We start from the raw sequence: 7,621 nt of genomic DNA, 5'->3' as shown, positions 1-7,621 counted from the left end.
CAAATCTTAACTTTAAGACCAACTACCTAGATATCAAGCCAGCAATCCAGAGGTAGTTCCTGGTTTCATTACTTCCCTTGACACCTTTTACTAACTATGCACTTTCCCTTATTATTTTTGCTGGATCATCCAAATATCAGTATTAATTATAACAAAATTATTGATCATTGTTTTGTGAACTGTCAAAAATGACAATTTCATTTGATTAAATCTAATTTCAAATCAATCCAATTTTGTGTCCACAGCTACCACTATTATCTTTTATATGCATAATAACAATGCTTCCTAACTGGCCTGTGTCCACAATTTTCCAGCTATACTCTCTTCTCTGGAAAGTCCCAAAATAATTGCTTAATGTAAAGCACTCATGTCACTGTCTTAATTTAAAATCCCTAATTTTTTTTTTTACTGTGACCAGAATAAGATCTAAATTTTATCACAGATTTCAAAGTTTTACGTGATTTTTTTCTTACTTCAACCTCTTCTCTTACAATTTCTCCCTTGCTTCCTTATATTTCACACCTTCAATCCTCTTCTGGAATAGTCAAAATTATTTGTACTTTACTTATATCTATGTCTTGGAACTATGTCTCATAACACATACACTTGGATATTATCTCCTCAGCCTGGAATGCTCAGCCTTCTAACTCTTCACATTTATTTCATCTTATCATTCAAGTCTTACATGAGTTACTATTTTTCCAAATCACTCCCCTTATCCTCTGACCTCCAACTGTCAATTGTCACTACACGTCTCATCATCCTTTTTATTTCTTTCATAGAATCCGTCTCTTCCTGCAATTATCTTGTTGGGTGATTTGTTCTTACATATGTCTCTGTAATGTCCTCCTTTACTAAAAAGGAAGCTCTATCATTCAGTACTTGGTCTGTTCTTTTGACTATGGTATTTCAGGCACCAAGCATGGTGCTTAGCACATGAACACACTCAATAATTATTTTTTTAAAAACATAGGTAAACATTTTTAAGTGATTTAAATTATATGATCATTATAGTGTTTCATGACCATAATGACTATATTGTAAATTCTAGAATTGTGTACTTGATTCTTTTGTAAATATTTATGTACTTGCTCTGTACTTTCTTTGTCATAGGCACTTTTTTTTGAGGGGTTGAGGAAGAAGAGGTTTTCTTATTTTTACTGTTCTACAAATGTGTATGAATAATAAACGTAAAAGATGTATAAATTCTCAACTACTCAAATAGCATGAACAGTAATAATATGAGAAAGAAACAATATCAAAAGAAAAATATGAAATAGTAGAAGACCATATATATTCACCTTACTTCTCCTGCACTCATTCCTTTCCCCAAGAAGTAACCACTATTAATAGGTTGCTGTTATTCCTCTCCATCTTTTCCTAGGGATTACTAACCAACTATACTTCTCAAGATGCATACATATTCATATTTCTCCATATGCCTATCTACAAAGTCTTGGAGAGTTTAATCTAATATAAAGAAGAGCATTAGCAAATGAAAACATCAAGGAAAAATAATAGACTTATTCTTTTCTAGAGTAAATGAAGCATTTGTTAAATTGACTAGCACAATTCCTGGTGAAAGATTTTAAAGAAAGCAAATTAGATCATAAAATAGAGTTGAAGTCACAATGCTCCTATACCTCATATCTGAGAATAAGTGTAATTCCTTTTCTTCAAGTATGATTGAAAGAATTTGATATTTTCCTTGTATGTCAGTGTATTAGCATAAGCAAAACTGACCTGAATACATAAACAATTTTTTCTCCGAAGTTTCTCTGTAATTGTCAGAAGACAAATTAATTAACCTTAAAAATATTTCCTTAGTTCACATAAAATATATAAAATGCTCTTTATTTAGGTAAAGGTAATTAATTTTCTTCAAGGGCTAAAATCACTTTCCCTAAAGCAAAATCATTTGGAAATTATCAAATATCACAGTGTAGTTAAAAGAACAATTATAAAGTAATTCAAAGAATAAATCTCATTACTTTCCAGAGGCCTTTTGAATTAAGTGAAAGAAAATGTTACCATATTTGATTTTTAGTCTTGTTTCCTCAAACAGTTGAATGTGCAGAAAAAAAACAGCAACTTTCTTTTTTTTAAGATTTTATTTATTTATTTGACAGAGAGAGACAGAGTGAAAGGGAACACAAGCAGGGGGAGTGGGAAAGGGAGAAGTAGGCTTCCCACTGAGCAGGAAGCCCAATGAGGGGCTTGATCCCAGGACCCCAGGATCATGACCTGAGCTGAAGCAGACCCTTGACGACTGAGCCACCCAGGTGCCCCACAGCAACTTTCAATAGTAAGAAACAATCACAATTCATATGACCTTAAAAAATGCTTTTAAGAAAATAGGGGGCACTTTCTTTTCTCAAAATTTTAAATATAGCTTTTTTTTAATAAAAAGAGTTAAAATTTACTTAAAACTAAAAATGCTGGACTTTATAATGAATTCTTAATTTCTGAAGTACTAGAATTTGGTTGTTATCTATTAGTTTCCTGTGGTAATATTTAGAACATCAGTGATTCAATTATTCAATTATTCGTTTCTTTTTTCCTTCAAAAAGTCTTTGTTGAACGTGACTCTTTGAAAAGTCCTTTCCAAGGACTATAGATTACTCAAAGAAACAGGTGGTATACAACCAAATAGTTACTGTTTCCAGGGATTTTAAAATATAGTGGAAGAAATTTCACAAATTTTACACTTGATCTTAGCCAAAGGCCGAGAAGCGATGAAATTTCACAAATTTCAAATGTAAAAATATTTAGAGAATTTACATTTAAATTAAAAAAATATTTAAAGAATTTAAATGTGGGTTATAAATTAATAAGATATTATTTAGTTGGAAATGAAAGACTAAATTAATAGGTGTTAGGAAGAAATCTAGACAAATTCTTAAAAGTCTCAACTCATCATTTTCTTTACATTTCCACTCTTGTAATCATCATCAATGCTTATTTCTTATCTAAATTTATTTTTTTTAAGATTTTTTTATTCATTTATTTGACAGAGAGAGAAAGTACAAGCAGGGGGAGTAACAGAGGGAGAGGGAGAAGCAGGCACCCTGTGGAGCTCCCGATGTGGAGCTCGATCCCAGGACCCTGAGATCATGACTTGGGCCTAAGGCAGACACTTAACTGAGTCACCCAGGCACCCTTCTTATCTAAATTTCTGCAATAAACCTGCAACTTTTTTTCTAGGCTCTCTTTACTCTAAGATACTTGGTCACAGAAAAGCAAAGTCTTTTTAATTTCAATCACATACACAAAAAAATCATTCCAATCTACTGCTAAAAATTCCATTGCTGTTATATAAATAAATAAACTCTAACATTCAAGCCATTGTATAATGTGATAAAATATTACTTTTTCATTTTTACCACATCCTTAGATTTTAATAATACTGCCTAAGCCTTTCTAAAGTGCTTGTAAAATTGCTTTCCTAAGTTACACTATTTCATTTAATTCTTATAAATGCTCAATGATTAGTTTCAATTTATGGATAAAAAGGAAAGTTACAGAATAAATAACTCGTCAATATCATCTGAATGTGTCAGGACTTGAAATGACATCTTCTGACCCCAGCTAATAATCTTTCCAGTATGGCATGACTGCACCTCCATCTTCCAAACTAGGCAACTTAAAATTGTTTCAAAAAGTATTTACTGGCTTCCTTTTCTTGTCCAAGACACTATAGTAGGTACTTTGAATACAGAGTAAAATAGAAATAGTGTTATGTTAAGGACCTCAAATTCTTCTATTTCTGCTTGTGCTCTTTCCCCTGGAAATCTCTAAGAGACCTACCTACCACATGGTAGGCACAATTCTAAACTCTCTTCTAGTGAGTGCTTACTACCTGCCAAGCATAACATTAGGGAATAGAAATAGAAAGGGAAAAAAAAAAGTATACAAAACAGTATTTTGTGGGTTGCTCTTGAAAGTGTTTAAGTTCTGTGCAGGACACTGGCATGGAACACTGATACTGTTCCAACATGTCTCCCTAGAATCCCTGCTTTTTTGCATGTGAATAACATATAGGATGTGTTTTCCTATACTCCATGCATTTAAAATGAACTAAGGCTTCCTACTTAACTTACTTATCTCGCTGTACTTACCTCAGGCTAACCACCTGAAGTGGAAATAATGTCTCAGATTTAGCCATAATACCTATTATATTTTATTAGTAGCCTTTTTATCATAGCATTCCAGAATTTATATTCCACACCAATTTTATGCTGATGATTAAGGCATTGACCAAAATAGCTGGTGGACATAATGATATTGTTCATAGTCACAATTTGTTCCTTCTCACAATTTCCTCATGGCCCATTATTCTGACATTTGAGTTTTTTACGATAAATTGTGGTAAGTACAGAGCCATCAAAGAACATCATCTCTCTGGTGGAAAGGAGCTTCCCCTCTGCTAAAGTTTATCTTCTCCTAAGCCTGTGTGACCATATAAATTATAATTATTCATTTATTTTTTATTTTGTAAACTTTTCCAACTGTCATTGAAAATCTACTGTAAGACACAATTCTAGATTTTGGTAAACAAGGCTATGTCAGACTCCCCAAGATGCCCTCAGGGCTGGGGATTCACTAGGAAGGTTCACAATACTCAGTATGTAGTTGTACTCATGGCTATGATTTATTACAACAAAAGGAAAAAAAATAATTTTATCAAAGGGAAGAGGTGCACAGGGTGAAGTCCAAAAGAAACCAGACACAAGATATAAAGAGTCCTCTTACAGTGGAGACACGTGGAACATAATAAATTCCTACAGTAACGAGCTGTGACAATACACACAAAATGTTTTCTCTCAGGGAAGTTCATTAAAGATTCAGTAACAAAGGTTTTTATTGGGTGCAGCTCACACAGGTAATCTCTGCCTAACATGTATGAACATTTCAGACTTCCTGAAGGGAAACAGGTGTTCAGCATAAACCATATTGTTTGTACAGTTTATGGCAAGTGAGCCATTCTTACCAGTTAGGGAATCATCAGAACCCTCCTGAAACCCAAGTTTCCAGATACAGACAAGGGCCTACCTTGCAAGCAGAATTTCTAAGAATGGTAGCCTTAGGCATGCTAAATTAACTCTTCTGCACAAAGTTATATAAAATCTTTGTTCTGTTAGAACTTATTTTCTGGTGTGTGTGTGTGTGTGTGTATGAATGGGGAAGGAGAGGCTACAAAAGCAGCAAATTATATTGAAAAAATAGAACTTCATACAGTGTATGCAAAAGGTACTGTGTTGAGCATTTTGCATACATTAACTCATTTAATCCTTACAATGATGCTTTGATATAGAAACTATTATAATGATTCTTATTTATTATGAAAAACTGAGACACAGAGGGGTTAAGTAAATTTCCTAAGTCAAACAGCTGGGAAGAAGTTGCATAAGGAATTCAATTTAAGCAGGGGAACTCTAGAGCCTGTAATTTTTTTTATCATAATGCAATTCCCCTTAATAATAAACAGGAAAATATCAAATAGTAAAATGCCAAGCTGAGATAGAGAACAAGAGGCTATCAAAGAGAATGATTATAAGAGAAGGAATTGCAGTTGGTTGCCATCATTAGTTGCCTATCCAGTGGCTTTTGCATGCTCCCCACTTCAATACTCACTGAGCTGAAGCCATAAAAGTTATTTAGCAAAAAGATGGAAAAACGGGGTCTATGATGACATCATTGAGTCATTTCAGAAATTATACCCAGAGCCAATCCTGAGGACTTTTTATTAAGTGAAATTATCTATCATTCTTATGATTTAAGCCAGTTGAAGAAAAATTTCTCTTACTTATAGCTATAAACATTTGAATTGATATGGAAGATTATGTTAAATTGGGTGGTAAGAATAAATCTCTTTTAGTAAATGACATGTAAGCTGAAACCTAAATGACAAGAAGAGCTCAAAACACAAAAATTATTTCAGGCAGAGGGAATAATGTAAGGCAGGCATATTCTCAGTATGTATAAGAAACAAAATGAAGGCCAGAATTAATAGAGCACAATCCATGAGAAGATAGTGTAAGAAACTAAAGTGGTGAGTGACACCATCCTGGGCTTCGGAGACTATGGTAGGAACTTTGGATATTATCTTATTTGTGATTGGAAACCACTGTAGAGTTTTAATTTGGGAAATTAAGTGATATTTATGCTTTTAAAATCACTCTGTCTAACTCTGGAAGATGGAAACTGGAGGATTGAGCTTGGAAGAAAAGACTAAATTTGGATGAAATTACAGTGTTCAAATAAAAGGTGATGGCATTTTGGATTATGATGAAAAAAAGTACAGAGTAAGATAAGTGGATAGACTTAAGGAATCCTTTGAATATATGGTCAATAAATCTTGATGGAAGAGAAATGAATTCTATCAAGAGCAACTTTTTCATTGAATTGTCCTTTTTTCTGACTTATAGAGTTTCTTTATTCTGGAAACAAGTCCCTTTTCATCAATATGTATTGCAAATGTCATCTTCCTACCTTTGAGAAGCATTTTTTTTCTTTGCACACACACACACACACACACACACACACACACACACACACACAGAGCCAAATGGCTAAACATATGAAAAGTGTTCAACATCACTAACATCAGGGAAATGAAAATGAAAACTGAATGATAGACTGCCAGTTTAAGCCCAGAAATGTAAGAACCTCGGAAAATCTCAGTCTTGTCCTTACAATGAGAAAAAGCTAAACAAAAAAAAAAATTAGTGATTTTTTTTAATCCATCAGAGAAATGGGGTTGCAGGAATCTGAAGAAGAAGATACAACCAGAGATACACAACTGAGAGCTGGGAGTAAAAATTAAATGGTAATTCAGATGAAGCGTGGCAGTGAGAAACTCCTGGGAGCCACAGTCATAGGAAGCTCCCACACATTTGTGGGGTTTACCTTCAGGGACCCCTCCATGTTTTTAAGATGAAAGGGCCCCTCAATATTCTGTCAGCAGAAGGGGAAGACAATTATTATGAAATATACCCAGGACATTCTCCATACCAAAGGACTATCCTTCAAGAGAAAAGACTTTACCATAGCTTCATCTCAACATGTGAAGGGGTTTTACTCCCACTCGGGCCCTCTCTGACCACCTATCTCATCTAAGGTAAGAAAAGGCTATTCCAATGGAGAAATACTTGTAAAGGTTGCATCCCACAGACACAGTTCTATAAAGAGACTGAGTTTTAATCATAAGATCATACAATTGTTCCTCTCCTTCACACCTTACCACCACACAAAAGGGCCCCAGTACAATAGCAGTGGATTACAGATTAAAGCACTGCAACAGGAAGACTCTCTAAGGAGGAGCACTTAGGGAAACCCAAAATCAAAATGGCAAAGAAAAACAAGAACACTAGAGAAATCTGAAGCTTTTGGCAATTATTCCAGAAGCAAACATTAAACAAAATACAACTATCCAGCAGATTAACACAAATCCTCATAATAATTATTTATTTACTTTAGATCATATTACCCAATGTACCTTGTCCTACAAAAACACATAAGGCACACCTAAAGACAAGAAGAGGAACAGTCTGAAGACATAAACAGGCATCAGAAACAGACTCAGACATGACACAGATGTTAGTACCATAAAATATGGATT

The 7,621-nt window shown here is 34.0% G+C and overlaps 1 pseudogene; it reads right to left on the bottom strand.

Annotated features, from left to right (window-relative positions):
- Positions 1 to 2,589: 2,589 nt before the first annotated feature.
- LOC114218998 (U2 spliceosomal RNA) lies at positions 2,590 to 2,737 on the bottom strand (annotated as a pseudogene).
- Positions 2,738 to 7,621: the final 4,884 nt, after the last annotated feature.

The sequence above is a fragment of the Eumetopias jubatus genome, unplaced genomic scaffold, assembly GCF_037043125.1.
Source record: "Eumetopias jubatus isolate StellerSeaLion01/CBP00866 unplaced genomic scaffold, mEumJub1_p1.0 scaffold_9, whole genome shotgun sequence".
In the NCBI taxonomy this organism is placed as follows: domain Eukaryota; kingdom Metazoa; phylum Chordata; class Mammalia; order Carnivora; family Otariidae; genus Eumetopias; species Eumetopias jubatus.
Note: the sequence above shows the minus strand (reverse complement) of the source record. Positions and strands in the feature narration are given on the sequence as shown.